This window comes from Acromyrmex echinatior, chromosome 4, assembly GCF_024713525.1.
Source record: "Acromyrmex echinatior isolate Ae372 chromosome 4, ASM2471352v2, whole genome shotgun sequence".
Lineage (NCBI taxonomy): Eukaryota > Metazoa > Arthropoda > Insecta > Hymenoptera > Formicidae > Acromyrmex > Acromyrmex echinatior.
The window spans coordinates 13,548,768-13,571,568 of NC_141855.1; the positions used below are offsets into that span (position 1 = coordinate 13,548,768).

At 33.9% G+C, this 22,801-nt stretch overlaps 1 long non-coding RNA gene across 1 annotated transcript; it reads left to right on the forward strand.

The window, feature by feature from the left end:
• The first annotated feature begins 6,140 nt into the window (after positions 1-6,140).
• Positions 6,141-13,741, forward strand: LOC147909989 (uncharacterized). The gene is made up of 2 exons (XR_015544773.1): positions 6,141-12,450; positions 12,567-13,741. It is a non-coding gene; the product is annotated as an uncharacterized LOC147909989 (long non-coding RNA).
• The last annotated feature ends 9,060 nt before the right edge of the window (positions 13,742-22,801 follow it).

Genomic DNA, 22,801 nt, shown 5'->3' on the forward strand with positions numbered 1-22,801 from the left:
TTACTGTCAGATTCTTTCGTTTCATGCAAAATCACGTCGAATGAGCATAATTTCATTGAAATTTAAGGTGAGGGACGTCATCTAAATAACTCCATTTTCCTACAAAACATTTAAGCAAATGCTATTTACTTAGGAAGCATTTATCTAAGAAAATAGCATTTGAAGCGGACAAAAGTCATTTGACCAGGCAGATAGCATTTGTCTAGTCAAAAGCTATTTTCCTGAAATATGCCTTTTGCCTACGATATATACATCAAATTTGAAGACATTATCTATTGAAATTATTTGATTTTATCGACACAGATTTTATAAGACTCAGATATGATATACATAACAATATATACGTTGGAAAAAGAGTCAAAATTTAAAAAAGAATAATTGTTTATAAATTACTTATTAAAGTGCACATAAATTGAATTAAAAAAATTTTTTTAACTAATGATTCCTGTAAAATTAAGTCTGAAGGGATTAACTGCCCATTACTGGTACATTTACCTTGTCTATCAAAATACTGAAGTCGAAAAACGAGATAGCAGTTAATCCACTGGTTGGTGCAAAAGAGAAACTATGAAGGAGCAGGATCAAGAAGAGGAATCGAGGGACCGAGAGATGTGGGTCGGTGATCGATTGTGCTGGTACAGGCACAATAATCAGGGGATGGAATCATGTATCCGGGCTAAACAGCCCATTTGCTCAGTACAATGGCAGCGACGTCGTTGTGGGCCCGACTTAATTACCAGAGGCTGCCTTTGGCAGACGAAAGTGGGGAAACGGGTGGCGAGGCTTTATCAGAAGCGCCTTATATAGCCGAGCTTCGTTTAATGGCCGCGCAAGAATGCGAATTTGGCGACATGCCTAGGAATCTAATCTAAGAAGCTATTCCGGAGCTGCCTCTTAAACCCCGCGTTAGTGATACTCGAGCGATTATGAATCACGTTAACTATATTATTACGGTAACGCATTCACTGATTTATCGTTGCCAAAGTATTACTATATTACCAAACATTAAATCATACGTTTTAAATTACGACTTAAAGTACGGAATCACTGTTGTAAAGTTTTTCAAGTTAAAAGGATTTTCCTTCCGCGTGAAAAGAGGATCGCATAAAATCAACTCGAAGTCGAGAAAAATGCGTTCCTAAGAAAGTCGCCTATAACGGAGTTCGGCACGGATTGTATAAACCACTTTCGTCTATGTCTCCTGCATAACGCGCATGATGCATCGCGACGGGGCTCCATTTTCCGTGGAAACAAAACAGTTTTCCGATAGTTTCCGGGGACGCGCGAAAACGAAGGAAGCACTTCGCCATTAGTCTGCGCGAAACTGTTGGTATGTATCATTCTATAACGAGGGCAAATTGCGAATCCGCGCTACACTTACCGGAGTTTTCATAAAGTTCGCTGGGCGGGAGAGGCCACTGCATTAGACGAAAGATACCTGGAACAGAAAACGAAAAGAACACCTTTAACTCGTGCGGAAACTACGTTAGCAGAGAAACTTTGAGTTACGCGGAGTTTCAAATCTCGACAATTAGCCGGACTATCACAACGCTCATCTCCTCGGCAAAATAAATCACTCGCTAATTGCAGCTTCTGTATTAAATACCTGTTATCTCGGTATATTAGTGCAAAATATTACAAGATTAATGTTATTTTTAAAGAGATCAACTTCGAGGGAATGTGTCACTTTCTGTCAATTACTTTCAATAATATAGTAATAATAACAGTAATATATTTGACGATGGTCGAGTGTTTATTGAAATTTGATAAAAAAAAAAGTATCCTGAGAATTCTTTCTCCTGGATTTTTCAAGTATCTTTATTTAAAATTCCAGAAAACTTTAAGCTCGACTTTAAGATTTAAAATGAATTGGAGTAAAAGCAACGCACACAGCAACTATACACATTGTTAGAAATTTCGTAATAGAAAACATGTAATGGAAGCTTGTGGTTACGACGTAACTAAAAAGTAATGAATAGTTTAACTGAAAACTAAAAAACAGTGGTCTTAAATGTAATAAACGCGTGCATTAAATTGTAATCCACATAAAATTATATGAAAAGTACATTAATTTTCATATATGTACACAAACATACTTTTCAGTTACAAATACATTAAATTTAATGTAATGTTGTAATTAATGTAATGTCATGTCATAAATTCAACTTGTGTAATTTTCAAATATACTAAATTTCATGATAATTTTTAACAGTATATATTATAAACTTGTAAATTAATAAAAGATAGGGATTCTAAGAGACCATACATCCACAATTTTCTACAAGTGGAATCGCGAAAATATATTGTTTACACAGAAATAAGTTTTTATATCTATATAAAACGATTTAAAATACTTATATTTTTTACAATATGTAATTTAATTAATAAAATTGATAAAAATATGTATTTAATTATCAATTTTTAATAACAATAATTTAAATATCGTCATGCTCCAATTTTACTACAAAATGTAGAGACAAATCTATTTATACAGGGTGTCTCAAAATAATGATGTCGCCAAATATTTCATGGACAGGAATAGAGCGGACTAAACTAAGTCGAAAAGTCCTCTATTATTTTGCAATTTTTGTAATAATTAACAAGATATTAATTATTAAAAATTGCTGAAAATTGGTCTTCAATAATTTTTTATTCAAATACTTTTTATTCAAATATCAACTTTACAGAAAAATTGCAAGAGACAAATATTGTTTATTTTCTTCTCAATGAACTCTATTTTTTTAGAATTTTTTCAGACCATATTTTTTAATACCATATTTTCTCATGTTGGTAAAAATAAGGAAATGCAGTATTAAAAAGTTGATAAAAAATTCTGAAAAAATTTTTAGAACTCTATGAGAAGAAAATAAATAATTTTTGTCTCTTGCCATTTTTCTGTGAAGTTGATAATATTTGATTAAAAAATTATTGAAGATCAATTTTCAATAATTTTTAGTAATTAATATATATCTTGTTAATTATTGCAAAAATTGCAAAATGATACAGGACTTTTCGACTCAGTTTAATCCGCTCTACCTACTCATGAAATATTTGGCAATTATTTTGGAATACCCTGTATATAAGTATATTAAACTGACCAGAAAAAAAAAATTTTTTTTAATCAGCCTCTCTGCTCAAAAGTTTCCATTTCATGCTAAAAGAATGCACCTAAATTTTTATTAAAAATTACTAACATTTAGAGGTAGCTAGTGAACAATTTTTAAATGAAAGTTTGATTTGATTCAAAAATAGCTTAATCCGAATTTTAAATGTGGTACTGGTTATATTTTTTTGGTCTCTCACTATGCAATAATTCATTTAACCCTACGATATACGCCTTAAGAAATACAGCCCGATTAATGTGAAATACAGCCCGGGCTGTATTTCTTAAGGCATATATTAGTAGAGCTAAATGAATTATTGCATCGTGTTCAATGACCAAAAAAACATACACATTTAAATCAGGATTAAGCCATTTTTCCATCAAATCAAACATGCATTAAGGAAAATCGAAACTTCGATTTAAGAATTGTTCACTAACAATCTCTAAATCTAATATTTTTTAAATAAAAATTTAGGGATGTTTTTTGGCATAAAATGGAAACTTTTGAGCTGAGAGATCGATTAAAAGAAAATTTTTTTTCCTTGTCAGTCTAACATATATATATATATATATACATAGAGTAATTTATATTATATTTTTTCTTTATATGTATAGAGATGTAATCGTCGAGATTTATTTGCGAATAAAAATTACAGCTGGCATAAGGAAGAATGATATCAGCACAAGGAAACTTTTGTGTCTGATAGTGATATATTTCACGCGCAACACATTGTCCTCCGATTTCATACGCTGGGAAAGCAGGGAAAGAGTCTACGAAAATATCCCCTGATGTCGGTTACGCTGGAGTCAAAGGGACAAAACGAGGTAAACTCCAGGATGCTCGACGGCGCAAATTCGAGGAAGAGAAGTTCTCTTTTATTTCAATCCTCCGTCACGCTGCACACACGAATCCAAGCACATCCGGAAGACAGGAAGACAGAAAGAAGGGGGGGGGGGAGGGCAAGAGAGGAAGAGAGATACGAGTAGGTCGTCTTTACAAACGTACCCCAAACGGGCTGGCCTGAGTGGTTTCCCGTGTTCGGCGACGTCGCGTACACACGACGTCGCCGCGCCGGGCACACATTTGCGGCATTACGTGTTTCATGCGCACCCGGTAGAAGCGACGAAGAAGAGTCCTCGAGACTCATCCTCGCATAGGAGGATTCACCACGTGAAGGGTACATTCTGCACGGCGGTGGTCGAGTGTTTTCGCGCGGAAAGTAGCTGCAAATGTTCGTTTGGCCGCTCGAACCCGCCGGTCGAAACTCGGGAGTTTCCCGCAGGTTTCGTTACGACCTCATCGCGATTCTCATTGCTGTCTGAAGAGACAGGTGCCTCTCAAATTGAGAGGAAACTTTGACGAAATTCATCACAGTGTCATAAATTTACGACGCGAATATACACGCACGGCCGCTTAAAGTGGTATTAGCTGTCGAGAATATTTAAAAAATCTCTTTCGTCATAATTATACTCAATTATTTTCATAATTCGAATTTTAATTTTATGACTTATTTAATAAAGTGCAAGGATTTATTATGATTTATTTAAAAGAGTTGCAATCAAATAAGGCTGTTTACTTGTTACTATTGTCTTAGATTGTGATGTTAGAAGAGAAAATATACAATAAAATAAATACATAAGAATAAAAATTTTTGTAAAAATATTTATACTAAGAGAAAAAAATTGCAATTATTAGGTGTTGGAATTAATTCGTAGCGTTTTACAAGTGATGGGAAGTACTTTCATTAATGTATTTTTTAATGCTCATGTGAAATAAATAACATTCTTTCATTAAAAACGCTACGAATTAATTCCAACACCTAATACTATAATTTAACAACAATTTAGAGTCATTTTTTTGAGACAACGGTATTTTTATAATTGTTTTAACCTTCCAAATATATAGTCAATGCTATTAATAATAATCACACACTGTTTGAAAATCTTTAATTTTTTCTTAACATATTTTTTAGTTAATATTAGTACATAAATAGTAAATTTAGCAAAATAGTTGTATTCATTACAATTGCATAGTGTAAAAATTTACTTGCAATTTTCAGCACTGATTTATTGAATAAAAATGTTCATTTTTATTTGCTATATACATCTTGATATTTTACTATTATATCAATAGGTATTTAAATTATCATATTTAATTTTGTATTTTACTATTTTATATTAATATTTATATTATGATATATTAATATTTGAAATTATTATAATGTATAGTATAATTTTTTCACTTGTTGAAAAAATTGTATATAGTTATTATTATTAATATTATTACAATGATAATCATAAAAATAAAACTCACTAACTATAATTATTTTAATATATAATTATAGTCACAAAGACCAAATTTAATTTCATTTCTGTCAATGTATTAATATAGCAATATGTGTTTCAATAAAACAATATTTATAATCGATAAAATCGATTTATAAAATGTACCGAAAATACTCCTTTTGCTAATTAATAAATAAATACATTTGGAAATGAATTAATAAATATATCTGAAAATGAATTATGCAGAATAAAAAATAAAATGAGCTATAATCACAGCTATAACGAACTGTTAAATTAATACAAAAATAAATATTACTTAATTTCTTCCCGAAACAAAATAATTTTTAATATATTTTATAAGTTATTTTATCAATTTATTATAAATAATGTTTTATTAAAATATTTCTATTTAAATATAATTTGTAAAACTCCCTTTCTCTCTCTTCGAATGTTTTTAATTTTAACATCACAATTTGAAATAGTATTGGCAAATGAACAAGAGCTTTAATTACTTTAATAGAATAAAGAAATAATCTATCTACATCAAAACATATATATATATATATATATATATATATATATATATATATATATATATATCGTATATATATTTTATCCAGTTATTTATTATTTAGTTTAAGCCAGTAATAAATATGATAATAAATATGAATTTCACGATATGACGTCAAATAATAATGAACGAAATGGACGGGTAATTAATTGTACGTAAATAACAAGAAAATTTAGTTACCTGACGCCCATCGCTGTTATCTTGCCGTCGGCTGCTCCTTTGTTCATTGATATTCACTCGCGAAAGTTGGTGTAAAGACCGAATAATTATCATTTCGCACTATTGATCGACATAGCAAGACGAACGCCCGGCACTTTGTATGACACTCCCGATATTCATTCGTGTACACACATTTTACGGCACATTTTGGAGCTTTGAACGAGCGAATAAGACGACACGCGAACTGCCGATCGGCGTCTATCGGATCGTATGACGCCATCGGAAGAATCTGAAGTTGATCTAAAGTCGACGCGGGGCAACTTCACGCCGCGCGGAGGAGGATCACAAAATGGCTCCGAACTCGGTCGATCCCAATCGAAAATCCGAACGCGTTATAACGCAGACAACAACGAAATTATATGCGTTTTTTATTTTCCTGTATACAGAAACACAACTATTACTATATTCATGCAAAATGATTCGATGGAATTATCGGTGAAACGACTATCTCCAACTTATTGCGAATTCTAATTGGCAGTAATTATTTCCACGTTTTCAGGCACACACAGGAATACGACGAACGAATGCTTCATGGCGTCGTCCGCAATTCGACACGGCACTTCGGACACACGCGATATCAATCTCGATCGGAAAAATCATGTGTACAACGCGAGAAGGTCATAGCGCGACTGAGTCGTAGGTCTATGCCTACGACTACGTCACACGCCTGCTCCCGAAACAGCAGAGTAATGATGACGTAGCACTACGTCGCATGGCCGGCCGACGCGACCGTTATTGTTCGTCCTACTCGAGCGGCGTAAAAACTATCCACAGTTTTCAATCTCGATCCATCTTCTTAAACGATGCATCGCCGGCAACACTCGATTCACTGGATGTTTCACTTCGCTCGCACAACGCTTGTGGTAATTAATTATTTGTACTTTGCTGGTTTATTCGCATTTGCATTTTTGTACTCAACATACATTTTCGTTTCCTTAATTCTCTTCAACGCCCAAATGTATAATAGTACAAAATTTTTAGAGGCATTTTTCAAGCAACGCGAACAAACCTCTTGTTTAACATTTGATGAATAGCAAGGATAAAATGATTCTACGAGAGTTACGAGCGTTAAATGGAACGCACCTTACTGTCGAGCGCGCCGTTACTTTTATTGTTGTTTACAACTTCGCCTCGGTTCCGAGAATTCTCGCGTTGCCTCACTTCGCGAAATTCGGCAGAGTGTTATTGTCGTGACAAACAAAAAACAACATAAAATACGTTTATTCGTAATGCTGAAAGGCCTCGTTCGTAACGACAAATGAAGAATCGTCCGTGATAATTAGTGAGTTTAATAAATAATATTTCAGTGTCTCCTTCTGCGACGAGTTTACCGAAGAATCGTCCGTGATAATTAGTGAGTTTAATAAGTAATATTTCAGTGTCTCTTTCTGCGACGAGTTTACCGAAAACATTCTCGATATTCTAGCTTTCTTTCGAAGGTGTTTACACATAAATTAATATTTGATATCTCAACTAACAATTACTTTCTATAATATTATATACCTTCTCAATATCGTCGTTGCAAATGATTCGCAAAAATGCAAAACGTGAAATATTTTCGCTTTCCTTTAATTTCCTTTAGATGATAAATTTGATAAATAGCAAGGATAAAATAATTCTACGAGAGTTATGTTAAGTGGGATTTCCAATGTAGAGCGCGCCGTTATTTTTTTGGTGTTGGTATTGTGTACAACTTCGCCTGGATTCCGGAAATTGTCGCATTGTCTCACTTTGCGAAATTTGGAAGAATGTTATTGTCATGAAATACGTTGATTGAATACAAAATACGTTTATTCGTAATGTTAAAGGAGTCTTGTTCCTACGACAAACTAGAATCGTCCGTGATAAGTAACGAGTTTAATAAGTATTATAATATTTAGTCTCCTTCCACGATGATTTTATACACGAAGATGTTCTCGATATTCCGGATTTCTTTTGAAGACTTTTGAATATTTACACATAAATTAACATTCGATATCATCTAATAATTACCTTTTATGATATACCGCGTTTTCAATATCGTCGTCAAAGTGATTCGCAACAACGCAAAACGCGAAATATTCTCGCTTTCCTTTAATTTCCGCCACGTAATTAGAGCCTAACTTTTCGTGGCTACAAGGATGCTTTGCCATGAACTTTGCGCTGATTCCGCTGAAAGTTTTGATGATAAGTGAATCTCGTTGAACATGAAACCAATAGATCTATAGATGCCTCTAGATCTATTCGTATTACTTGGCGCACTTTTTGCATTCAAAATTTTCACTTTGTCTGAATATGTAATAATATATCGTTGCATTAATAAAAAAGTGATATAAATAAATGATTAATTTTCTTGAGATAATGAAAAGAAATCGATTCTAAAGACTAATATATTTTTGGAAAAAAAAAACAAATCATATTTGTAATTCATTTGCTTATATGAAAAAAATATCACAATTTTGAAAAGAAATAAAATTTATAGATACTACATGCAATTTATACTAGAGTTATAATAATCAAATTTTTTAAATTTATAATATAATTTTAGGCCCGGTTTTCTATTACCTGGTTAATTTATGATATTTAGATTTAACCTCATTTTACTTGATAATATAAAAATTGTATTTTTCTATAAAAAATACAAGTTAAAGAAAATGGAAAACTGGGCCTCTTAAAAATACAATTACTAAAAATACAATGAGAAAAATAAAATTATAAAATAAATTGCTTGTTATCTCTTTCTATAATCACTACCCTAATTAAAACATTCAGAATTTAAAATGCTCTACTAAAAAGTTACTATAGGCAAAGAACGCTTTATAAGTATTTACAAATTGAAGTATTTAAAAGTTGGATATAAATGTAAAAATAATTCTGTTGGATTATTAAAATAATTATGTAGAACATTTAAAGCGTTGAGAATAATATTACAAAAAGTTGTAGTATTCTATAATCATCTTGTCCTACATAATTATTTTGATAATCCAAACAAAATTATTTTCAGATCCGTGTCTAGCTAAATTTTTCAGATTATATTTCAATAAAATCATTCTCTCGATATTTTAACAATAGTTCGAATGTCTTACATAATTATTTTAATGGTTTAAACAAAATTATTTTCTCTCTTTCTCTCTCTCAGAACTAGCTAAATTTTTAAATTATATTACTTCAGCAAAACTGTTTTTTTCTGATCATGTTTGATGTATGATGTATTACCCCAAATGTAGATGACTTGGGACAAAATGTATATTTAATATTTTTGTTAAATTTAATGGTAGTATCCATCCATGGTCTCTAAAGGTTTAAGTTTTAAATTTCCTTTAGAAATTCATGGATGAATTCCATTAAATTTCATGGATTAAATTTTATCAAAAATATATGCTATCCCAAGTCATTTACATTTATCGTATTTTATCATTCTTTAATATTTGATGAATAATAAAATAATACATCATGAAACGATTCATTGACTTCCTTCAATTTGCTTCGGCAGTTTGAATCTATTACTGAAACTAAGATCGAAACGCGTTTTCAGTTTCGCGTGAGTATATGACAAATTGAGTTTAATCGCGCTCTCAGAACAATTCAAACCCGTTTAAGTCGAAGACGCTTTGAGAAACTTGGCGAGCACTTGTCAAGCTTGTAAGCGACTCGCATCTCCGGCAACGTGTGAACATCTCCAAACATTTTCGCGCGTTCTCTACAGCTCGCGAAACATTAACTATTGCAGGTCTAAAACGAGAACGTCGAGTAAAATATCATCGTTAAACTACAGTTGCTTTGATTACGTCATCAAACAGCAAGAATTTTGTGTGTAATAGAATTAATATCTTGTTGAATGGAAAATTAATGACGATCAAATTATTCCTTGAAACTGACGTCAAAATTTGTAACACAGTTACTATTAGATATGTAACTCATTTAATTTGTATTAAAAGGCATTAATTAATTTGAAAGAATTAAAATGACATAACTCGTATAAAAAAGAATGAATACTAAATATATTTTAATTTAAAAAATGAAAATTTGTGTACAAATGTAATATAAAAATGTACAATTAAATTGTTTAACATTTTTAATGAAAAAATTTATAATTTACTGGGTCTAATAGATCCATCATCAATTCTGAAAGATTAACAGACACTTTGCTTTATTAAATGAGGAATATCGCGTGAGATTGTATCGGAATCGTAATTTAATTTGATTCAAGGAATAATAATATCGTGATCATCATGATTTTTTATAATTTCAATCAAATGTTTGATTAATATAACTAAAAATAATTTTACTTTTCTAAATATTTGGTGAATATTATTAAACATAATAATGTATAATCAATTGCTTGATAATTATTAAATATTTGGAAAAATTAAGTTATTTTTGATTATAATAACCGAATATTTTATTGAAATTGTTTTACTTAACATTTGATAGCCAGATTCTTTTTTTAGTATAAAAAAATTTAAGCATGTTAAGATGTGAAGAGTAAGAAAATCAATTATTAATTGCTACTATAATACTTACGTTATTTCTTAAAAATTTAATACTAGTATTAATCACTTATTTTATTGTTAAAAGTACTGTTAATATTTTTAATATTCAAAATAAATGATTAATTAGTCAGTATTAAAATTCTAAGGGGTGGCCTTGTGGTCTCTACTGTAATTAATCAATTTACTTTAATTATATTTCCTGCTTACGTTTCATTTAAATATTTTGTGTGCCATAGCCATAATATCAATTCACAAATTAACTTTGTCATACATCTCATAATGAACGCCCTGATTAATGCGTAATTGCGTAATTCTAAGTATAACCCTCCCGCTAATTGTCGAATAGCAACGATCGTATACATGAATTTCAAAAGTCGAGAAAATTTTATTTGACGATATTGCATCGCGATTTAATGCCACTGTTCGTGTATTTTGCGAGGGATAATGATCATCGATTTGCGTATCAACGAACGCGTCGTCATGAATGTAGTGCCTCGAACGCCTTGATTGGCGACTTGATTGTGGAACTCAGACGTCTCTCGTTAGTCATCAAGTAGCAACGATCGCGTAGTTATCGTGAATTTCGAGAGCGCCGAGAAAAAAATATTGGAGACGGCATTGCTTCTCAGTTGTATCGCGATTTAACGTGATAATTTGAATATTTTGTGAGGGATAATAATTAATATTTCATTAATTCACGGATCAGCCTCATTGATAAATTTCGCGATGAAATTTCCGAGAGGCGTGTAAATTTCATTACAAGTGGAACTCAGACACTTACCCTCAATCATCAAATGCAACGGTCGCACTGAGAAGAAGTATCAGATAATATTGCACACATCACCATTTTGATTGTATCGTCATTTAATGCCATTGTTCGTATACTTTGCGAGGGATAATGTTCAATATCTCATCGATTCGCAGATCAACGAACGCGTCGCTATGAATGTAGCGCCGAATGTCCTGATTGGCGCGTAAATTTCGTTGCAAATGGAATCCAGACGTCTTCCACTAGTCGCCGAATATATACTATAGTAACGGTCACGTCGAGAAAGTCCGTATCATTGCGGTTGTATCACGATTTAATCTGCGAGAGATAATGATTAATATCTCACGGATTCACGGATCATCAAACGCGTCGCTATGAATGTAGCGCCGAATGCCCTGATTGGCGCATGAATTTCATTGCAAGTGAAACCTAAACGTCTCCCGCTAGTCGCCGAGTAGCAACGGCTGTGGCGCGTACGCGAATTTCGGGATTAAGTAGAAAGAAGAATTGACTGAAGATTGATTGTTCATCGCGACCGCATCGCGTTCTGATCATCACGTAGTGCCGTTGCGACAGTGGACAAATGGAGAAATACACGGCTCTCCAGTGAAAGACACATACTTCACGTATTTCGGAATATTGTCGCGACTCGCGTTCAATTGCGTCGTTCGATACTTATGGCGCTAACGTCCGCCGTACCGTCTCGCATACTTTCGGAGTCTCGATCGCATTCCTCGCGTATCTGCCAATTCATCGGTGCATTTCGCGAACAGACGAATGCCATTTCGATGATATTACGATTGGAAATTGCGATTGTTCGTCGATTGCCAATATTCGTCACGTTGCGTCGTTTCGAAATGCCAGGTGACTCGTCGTTATCGTCCTACGATATATCTCGTCGACGGCTATTTCCGAGTATGAGAGTAAAGTGTTATACGAAGGTCTGGACTTCCCGGTAGATCCGGAGAGATGCAGCTGTCGGCACGAAGGATGGAGGACAACGACGCAGCGGGGACACATCGACCATGCAGTGAGCGAATTTTGTGTATTATGCGTTTATATTTTATTCACCCTGATGATTCGTAATCGCGTTTATTTCCGTTTTGTAAAAAGTGCTGAGAAAAATATAAAATAATTTGTTTTCAGAAGGTATATTCCTTCCTGCGATAAATCTGTTTCTAGAGGAATGTAGCCGTTAATAAAGGATGCATCGAGTGCAGCTGAGGATGCACTGGAGAACACAACAGGTAAAAAGATCTTTCCCCATCAATATCTTCGTTAAAAATGATCAAAATTTAAATTTAACAAAAGTGTTTTAAAGCTTGAAATCTCTACTTTCGAATGGTTACTATATTTTTTTAATTTATGTGAGTTTTGTAATTTTTACGTATAAAAAAACTGCGAGCTGAAAAAATGAAAAATTTTCTTTTCACTTTATAGGTCTGTAGCGTGAAAAAAAATTTTCGATTATCTATCATGAAAGTTTGAAGCTTTTCCTACAAAATCATTTTTTAAAAATGTTCCTACGCTTTTTTGTTCCTCAGTTACTCGCGAATTAAGTAAAAAGGATCATTCTGACTTTATTGCTCGTAATTCCGTTAAAAATCATCGTATCGCAATTAAAAATATAGATTTTTAAAGCTGAAACGTTGATTTATCAAGTTGGTATAATTGCTAATTTCTTAAAACTAAAATATATGGATTGTTAAAAAAGTCTTTTTATCAACTTGTAAAAGGACTTTTCCCCTAACCCAATAGATATGTTATATATTTACATTTCATTCATCTACATAAAAATATTTGTATTAATTTCACATAAGATGAATATGTTAGAAAATGATCATTTGCGGTTATACTCTCTTAAAATGTCGGTCCTGCATCAGTGAATCGAATAATCGATTCTAAATTTTATATTTTACATTTGTAATAGACTGCTGCAAATTTACCAGTATATGTATGATTTGTATTTGCCTTCATGACTAATTTTATCTATCAATATTAAGGACGTACATACCATTTTATAATCTGACAGCTACAGCAATAATACGATTGGAAATTTCTTTTTTTATTCATACTGACTGCCTTTTCTCGCTATTAACTGATGAATTTATTCGGAATCATGACTCATCACATCGCCTAATATTTAACAAGTTTGACTACTTGTAATAATATGGTTATTATACTATCTTTTGTAATACTAAAGTGAGATGATCCTTATAAAATTGGTTATATCATCTATTATAATTCGAATATGAGATGATCCTCATAATATGTTAATATAATTAGATATATGGGTAATTATGTATTCTGCGGCTGATGAAGACTAAGTATAGTCGAAACGTATCGTTGAAAAATTATAATTTGTCATCGGAAAATTATAATTTGTGAATAATAAATATTATTTGTCACCTAACTATAGCTCATTTAATGTATTCATCTGGGTTTGCTATTTATTAATTTTGTTGTAAGTTATACGAGCGAAAAGAATTGATATTATTTTATGTTGTAATAAAAAAATATAGTATTGATACAATTTGTAAGTAAATTGTGGAAACATATTTTTTTTCAGTAAAATTAACATTTACAATATTATAATATATTAAATTAAACATAAATTTTATTCATTTATTTTAAAATTTACGTTTTAAAACACATTATTTTTATGTTATTTATTCACTTTCTCATAAATTATGTAATTTTGATACTAGAAATGTTAAATAACAATTTAACATAAAAAAATTTTAATAGCATAATCGAATTTTAAAAGATGCCGAAAAAAATAAAATATTTTTTTTTAAAAAAGGTCTTCTTTGCGATAGATTCCGAAGCGATGGAACCGTCGAAGGATGGCATCAGATGCAATCAAGGATGCAACAGAGGACACGACGGGCAGCGTGAAGAGGTACATCTACCAGTGAGTAATTAACACATTATATGTTTATATTTAATTCACCCGATTCGTAATTACGTTATTCTTATTTACGAATTATAAAGCGCGCCGAGAAAAATAGAATAATTTCTTTTGAGAATATTCTGTTGATTCAAGAATATTCTCTTGATTTATTTCCTCTTCTAATTACGTGAAACTTCAAAGGCTCATAAAAAAAAAAATCGTTTGAACCGAACGCCGCCCTTAGAATGAAATATAGCTTTAAGGCAGCTAGCTTTTATGTAAACAGGGGCTTTGCTCAATAAGAATTTGGATCGCTTCCTCGGTCCATTCGTAATTCATGAATTCGTTAAATATACTTTCATTGTCTAAATTAATACATACTGCAGAAATATTAATAATCGATATAGCAAGTGAAGTATTTGAACAGATGTTCCGTTTCAAGCGATTGCACTATTGCAATTATATTTATAGCAATGTGAATTATTCTTCATCCGAATCGAATATCCGATAATCGCGAATTATTTAACTAACTCATAAAATGAACGTAAAGAATTCAACTGAAGAAAAGGACGAACTCTATTGGAGATAGAGTTCTCTAGAAGATAAGATAAGACATCTTTTTTTCACTCTATAGTACAACATTCGGTACAACATTCTGATCACAATCGCGCGTCCAATAACCAAGTTTAACGGCAAACTCTCTAGTAAATTATGCGAGAAACTCAATTTAACATGGCGTCGCCGCCAATGCATTACGGCGCGATGCATTCGCTTTCTCAGCAAAGACTCTTATTCTTCCTCATCCTCTTCTTCCATTCACTTTCCCTCGATGTTTCCCATCGAACCGATCCACCCCCGTGTTCGACCATCGAAAGACAAGGGAAAGTTGGGAGGATGCGCGAATGTGCGCACCATGGTAGCGAGAGGGTTGAGTAAAAGGATGGAAGACGAAAGGGACGGCAGAGGGAGGACATCTTCGCGAGTTGCAGTGCATCTTTCTCTGATTTCCCAAGGGATACCGCCTTCGCCACGCTTATCCACCGTGAAGCCGCCGGGATCTCGCGCGAGTGGATGAGAGAGGTGGATACGGCCGCAACGCGCGTGTCCTTGCGAAGCATGATTTATTTTATCGCTCTTTGAGAGCGGCCAGCATAATTCCGGGCCGTTCTACCGGCAGTTATTTACCCTCCCCCGTCTCGCGCGCCGGGCCCGACACGAGGGTGCGAACGGGGACGGGAGGGGGTCTCTCCGACGGGGGATCAACAGGTACAGGAGCCATACTCCGAGCCTCCCGGCCTCTGCCAGGATCGAAACGACGAGCTACTGGCTCTCGCGTGTCGAAAAGTTACAAGGATACTTTGCTGCTCTCTGCAATTTTGACTTTCTCACACATTATTTATATATCGCGATTTATGTTAGCGATTTATATTAAAATAAAACTTACATTTTTTCTTTTTCAAGATCCCATATTAAACTCAAAATTGTCTTAATAATGTTAATATTTTTACAGCTTCCATGGGTATTTTCTTCAAAGATGCTACAGTCTGTGTCTTGGTACATCAAATATCAACGTTTCGTGAACATTATAGTTCACTTTCTTAGACAAGTAACCTGATACTTAAGTGATATCAGGTTGCTTCTCTTATCCTGAGGAGGTGAACCGTAATATCTACAAAATGTTGGCATTTGATGTATCAAGATACAGAACCCATAAACAGCGTAGCTTCTTTGTGTTAATAATGTATTAAAATCGAAAACAGCAGATTTGAATAATTAAATATCGATTGATTATCGTATATCTATACGTTAGGCAAAACGATGAATCATTCTTTAGCTAAATTCTCTATTTCTCTTTTATTCGCTCGTTAAAAGTCCAATTTTTCCGTCAGCGACTGTCAGTCACAGCTATTATTCGTAAATACGTGTTCATGGTAGAAAATGAGCCACTAGAAATATGCCTGTGATAGCATTCAGGATTTACTTGAAAGGATGCGAAAAGAGTATGCATTACAAACCCGGCGCGTAATACTCTGTCCGATGTCTCTTCCGGACATACGTTGTCAGCTGAGAGAGGCCGAGATGAGAACAAGGGGATGAGAAGGAGGAGGACAGTCTTGTACCAGGAAACTACGCGGAGAGTGGCGCAATAACGTTTCTTACGCCACGTTTCCGGGCTGGCGTGCCGTAGGTCGCGAGCGGATGGGTAGCTCGGAAATACCGGTAGAAAATGGAGAGGAATGAAATGATAAGGGAAGAGAGAGAGAGAGAGAGAGAGAAAGAGAGAGAGAGAGAGAGGAGGAGGAAAGGAAGAGAGAAAATGCAAAGAGGATGGGGGAGGGATGGAAGGTGCAGTCGCTGTCTGGCATGCAATTAGGGGCTAACACCATTGCGCGAGCATTCCTTCTTTCTTTTTGGTGCATCTTCCTTTTCCCAATATGGAATTTTTATACGCATTGTTCTTTCTTATTTTTCTCCATGTATGTCTATGAACACTTTCTTTTTTCACTAAAAAAAGACTCTGGTAGGTAGCTACCAAATATTGAGTAAAATAATTTCAATCAAACGTTTGTTTAATATAACTAAAAATAATTTTACTTTTCTATAAATATTTAATAATTACCAAATAATTGGTAATATTGATTGGTAATACTTATTAAATATTTAAAAATGTAAAATTATTTTTGATTATATTAATTAAACACTTGATTAAAATTATTTTCACTCAACGTCTCGTAGTTATTTATTAGATTATTAGTTATTTATTTTAGTGTGTTTATGATACGTGCGTAATGCATATATACGTGCGCATTCTTCGGCTTATGGGCTTTCTACAACAAGCCATTATCTAAGCTTTATAAGTCTTAAGCTATAAGAAATTGACCAATCACAATCGAACGTGAGAAGGATAATAGTTTATGATTAGTTAATTTTTTATGGCTTAAAGTAGTAAGACGATTTATTGTAGAAAATCCATTATAATCTTCGTTATCAGCTTTTGATATATGAATTATACGCTCTAGATAATGACTGAAGAAGGTGACATTAAATGGAGGATTGAAAGTTCGAGACGTGAATTTTATTCTTTTTCTTTTTTCATACGGAAACGGGAAAGTGATGCAATTTCGAGGATGATTATAGGGATAAAAGCTGCAGGAAAGAAATTATGTCGGACAATTGAATAAGATGAAAGAGAAAATGTATCAATCTACAGCTCGAAGCTGTTCGGATCTGAGTCTGTGTGCACTTTTTGTTAATTTCAATTCTATTTTTTATCTTCATAGAGAAAAGATCACAGTATTTTAATATACTTTCAAAAATATAGTAGAATGTCCAGCTTTGTTTGGCGAATACAGTTGTTTTACGATGTGAATAATAAATTAAATGTCAAAGCTATTTTCATGTCTTTTTGGACATTTCAGTGCATTAATTCTTGTCATAAATGACAATCATTAGCAGCTTGAATCACATGGCCATTTTTGTGCACGATTAAATGCGATATATTCCGATGCAACAAAATTGTCATTGAAATAGTGATATGCGAAGTAATGTGTGCCCTGAATCGCTATTCAAATGGTCGATAATATCCATGCATCTCTAAACATTTATATTGCAGATTACACTATCAAATATCTCATAAAATCGCGATACAATCGCGCGCAGTTTAAACCACTTCATCCATGCGCTCGCGTTCAACGAGTATTTTGAGAATTATGCGGCTAGATAAATCACCATTATTCCTATAAAATGTTGTCTATATATATCGTACAATTTACGAAGCGTCCCTGCTGGTCGACAAATTCCCGCGAGTGAAACTGGAAACGAATACAGTAACAAAAAAAAAACAGGAGTTCCATGTCCCTCGAACTGTGACGTATCCTCGAAATATCGAGAATCGGCATCGCAATGCGCGTAAATATCAATTTTCAGATATAAACTTACATTCCCGTGTGCAGCGTCATTTACGCGAAAAACTCGGCAGGTGGGATTAATACGGTAGCGAGTAAAAAATAGGCGTAAAAAGGGTTTTGCGATCCCCGCGCGGGTATCAAAAGCTTTTGGGACGAGGCGAAGCAGATAGTGCCATTCGGGGTCCTGACCGGACGTTTCCGTTGGGAAAAACGAGCAAACACGGACGCAGTCTCTCTCTTTTCGTTGTACCCGCGTTTGCTTTCTTTTTTTTTGTACATCAAAACATATCAACATTCAGATAATTCCATATTACGATATTTATAATTACGATATTAATTAAAATAAACATATATAGTATTAGTGAAAATTATAATTACAATGTTAGTACTAATTATTGTTATTATATTGTAAAAGCGACTCACTGCTTCACAGCTTGAATTTTCGTTCGCATTGTTGGTTGGTACCAAATGTTGCTGCAAAAGGATTATTGTAACGCGATGAGAGACACAGCGTGTAGCTTTGTGTCTCCGAGCTGAATACGCGGCAATTTTATTCGAGCGTCACTAAAATAATCGCACCTGATACAAAACTTTGTTCCCGTAAACAACATTTAATTAACGGAAATTAAAACCGTTTGACGCGTAGTTGACAATAGTTGGTTTAACAGAGAACTAATATGGAGTTCAAAAAGAACTTGACTGATCCATATGAGAAAAAAGACCGAAGCTGTTCGAATTCAACAAACAATCTCTTCATAAGACTTCAGTTAATGAAACATTACTTTTTAATGAATGAATGGAGGTCTTTTCTCTTGAAAAATCACTCGCAAACCCTTTTTCTCCACGTCAATGGAGCTTACGCTATTGTAATAGAAAATTAGAAATTGTTCTCCGAAGTGCACAAAGCTTCGCGGTACAGAACACCGGTTAACGAAGTTCGTCGCTGAATCTGGAGCGCAAACAGGTTTGCAGTCAGAGAATTTCGTTTCGTATACCTCGGCTTTTATTATTCCATTTTATCACCGAAAACTTTGGACTCTTCTCGAAAAACACATTCGTTCTCGTAGCGATGAACAAACATCCGCGACCTACAACATCGATCGAATATCTCGTCGCTACGCGAGTTCACTTCTCTTCTTCTTCTGCTTGAACTTTTTCGCTATTTGCCGAATAAATTTAACATAGCGGAAAAAGTTGCACAATACGATGTCGGGACATGACTTATGATAAAAGAGGATGCTATCGATCGCTGACATAGTTTTGAGATTACATTCAGAACATCACGACGCAAAAGATTCAATAATTGTTTAAAAAAGTAAAATGCGATGTTTCTAGCAGAATAGTCGAACGGTTGCATTATTATTTATTCAATGTTCCTGATCGTAACGTTATTGAATAGCTTCGGGCAAACGAAAGTTATCACTACATTGAGAAGCAGAGAGAGAGAGAGAGAGAGAGAGAGAGAGAGAGAGAGAGAGAGAGGTGGGGGGAGAGAGAAATCGATTCAATCGCGCGACATCGACAGTATCGATCCGACGTTCAACAGCAGATACGGTCTTCAATTTCCGGAAATTAATAAAGCTCGTGCACGTCCGTTACGTACGGCAAACGAACCAGGGTGACGTCGAAACGAGTTTTCCTATTCCTGCGCGTTCTCGTCCTCACGTTCTCGTTTCTCGTCGTCGAATGGGAGGAACGTTATTCAGGTCGGGCAAGCGCGAAAACAATGGCTCTAATCTCGGCCGGTCACAATACATGACTTGCTGGTGTTTCCTGGTCGATAAAGCATCGTCCACCTGTCTTCCAATGTCCAGTAAAAATGTGTTCGAGTACACATCGATAGAAGCTGTACGCGAGACCGGATTACTCGGACACTACGACGAAAGAAAAAGCAGCGCGAGTATAAAACGAATTGTTATTTCGATAATGAATAGCAGATAACTTATTATTGCTAGATTTAATTGTATTATAATTTACGAAAAGTGCTTCCCCATGAATATTATCGGATATTCACTCGAAATTATATTAAAAGTAAATTATACCAATAAGCGTTCCTTTATGGAAACATTTCTACATTTTAAATTAATTTATTGGAGAAGCTATTGACCACAAAAGATTAATAGATATTATTTAAATGATAATTAATTGCTTCGGTCAAATGTAATGTGCAATAATTAATTATACAAATTTTGCAATATATATATATATATATATATATATATATATATATATATAATTTTCAAAATCAATTAGCAAAATTATACCTAAATTAAAAGTCTTACGTTGATAATATAGTTTTAAAATCAGTTAATCGAATCGTATGATTTTGTATTGACAATACGTTTTTTAAAAGACGCAGATTTACTTCGGGCTCCAGCAAATTCCATTCTTTCTCTCTTCCAGTTTCTCGTATCTGACTAATAAATGAAACGATCGATCCTGGCGAAGGTAGAGGAAGAAGAGAAAATGTATACGCGCACGATTCGGCTTTGGTGAGCGAATAGAAAGGGAGATAAACTAAGAAATGGAGAGATACGTCTCTTCCCGGTATCTTCACAGTCTCTAGGGAACATAAATGATGTTATCCTTCTGTAACCGGCCTTACAGCGTGTACATGTACATATCGTATACATTCGTATAAATATACAGGGTGCCTTGTCGTTCTTGGATTTTTCAAGCAATTTGTATTACATTTTTTTCAAGAGGAATGGCTCAAGAGAAATAGTTCATGGGGAATTGGTAGTTTTTCTCTCAGCTATATAAATGAGTTTTAGAATATAATTAGGTAAAAAGAAATTACTTTTTAATCTAATTTGTATGTGAATATTCGTTGTTGAAAATATATAAAATTAAGAGATAATTTCGATTGTGAAGTTCCTTCGTTGGAAGAAAAATTGGTTTTAAAAAAAATTAAAGATTTCATAGAGAAAATGGAGCGCAAGTTAGAACACCCTATGTGCACTATACACATATACATGTATATTTGAGAGACGATATCTTTTCTTACCACGTGTAAGTCATGTACCTATGTTTGCACTTACAATTGCGATCCTTTTTATTAGCTGTTCGACCTCGCAGAGATATATTAACGTTGCGATATAACAGTACAGTCTTTAAGTATCGTCCTTGAACGATGCGAATACAAACTGCAATAGAATGAGGGTGAAAGCTGTACGAGTGAGGGATAAAAATGAGCGTAGAAATATGGTGCATGTATCGGTGTCGTCATACGAAAATTGATTGCAGTAAATGAAGGATTCGTTTACTTTCTGCTACACTAAAGGGATGATTTATGTGTCTCGTTTTGGTCCAGACAAAAATATAAAACAGTATTGATTCATTAAACGAATTGCAGTAATTGTATCTCGTTGTACAATTCAATAATAAAAAGATTTTTTAAATGAAACATTTATGCAACCAATAAATATTTGAAACTAAAACTAATATATTTTTGTATATAGTATTAAGTAAATTAAATTTGATCCGTAAGATATAACTTCTTTTTCGATTCATGAGCAATGCTGAACGCAATGAGGAAAATTGCAGCAAAAGTCATCCCTTCGTGTCCTATCTTTTTATACGGATCTTTGCATAAGAATTCGCCGCGACATTTTTTGTTAGAATTGGGGTGATCTTCGAGTGCGAAGTATTCACAAAAAAGAAGATACGCGCTTCTGTTCGTTCTTCGCACTTTCTTCGCACGCGAGAAGAAAAAGAGGTAGAAATCGCCTATCTTGGCATTTCACGTCTCTCGGGCGAGATAAGATCCATGAAAAAAGGAGCAAATGGGTGGCGAACACACGAGAAAGAAACAAAAAGATAGAGTATAGGAAAGGGAAAGGTCGCGAAACGTTGCGCGAACCTCGCGATGGAAATTGAATTTCCACGTCGAAAGTTCTCGGGAGACTCGCTTTGTTACTACACTTGTGCGACACAACATCGCGAGCGGACTTTTGCAGCATCACGAGCTCTGAGAAAGTTTAACTGTGGGAGGGAGATCAGGAGGATGACATCCAAACGAGAAGTTTAGCTTCAAGATAATTGGGGAATTTATAAAACTAACAATCTCAGCTAAATTTGAACTAATTATTATTAAGATATACTTTTAGTATTTAAAAAGAATTTACTTTATATCACAGTTTAATTACATTTAATTTTGATGTACGTAATATGGAACAACTTTTTAGTAAAATCTGATATTTCAAATCCTGTAGCGTTAACTTTTTTTTTTAATTATTTCCGCAGCTATTTGTGTAATTTAGTTCTTCAATGTTAGTTTACTTAGATACTGCCGTAGGGTCATCAATTTGCTGAAGTCGATATCAGCGTCGCCTCTTACGAGCGCCAAGTTTCGCCGCGACCTGCAGTTCGCTTCGTAAATTAGGTTCTCCAAAGATGGAGTAACTAACCAAGTGCGCGCATGTTGCAGGCGGAATTAATCGCAAACCTATGGCTCCAGCCAGTCCTTTGGCATCCTTATGGCCTCGTTATCGAACGACCCTGCGTTCAAAGCAAGTGGCTGTATGCTCAATAATCGTTAATATCTACCCGGAATATACATTTACGCTTATTGTTCGAGA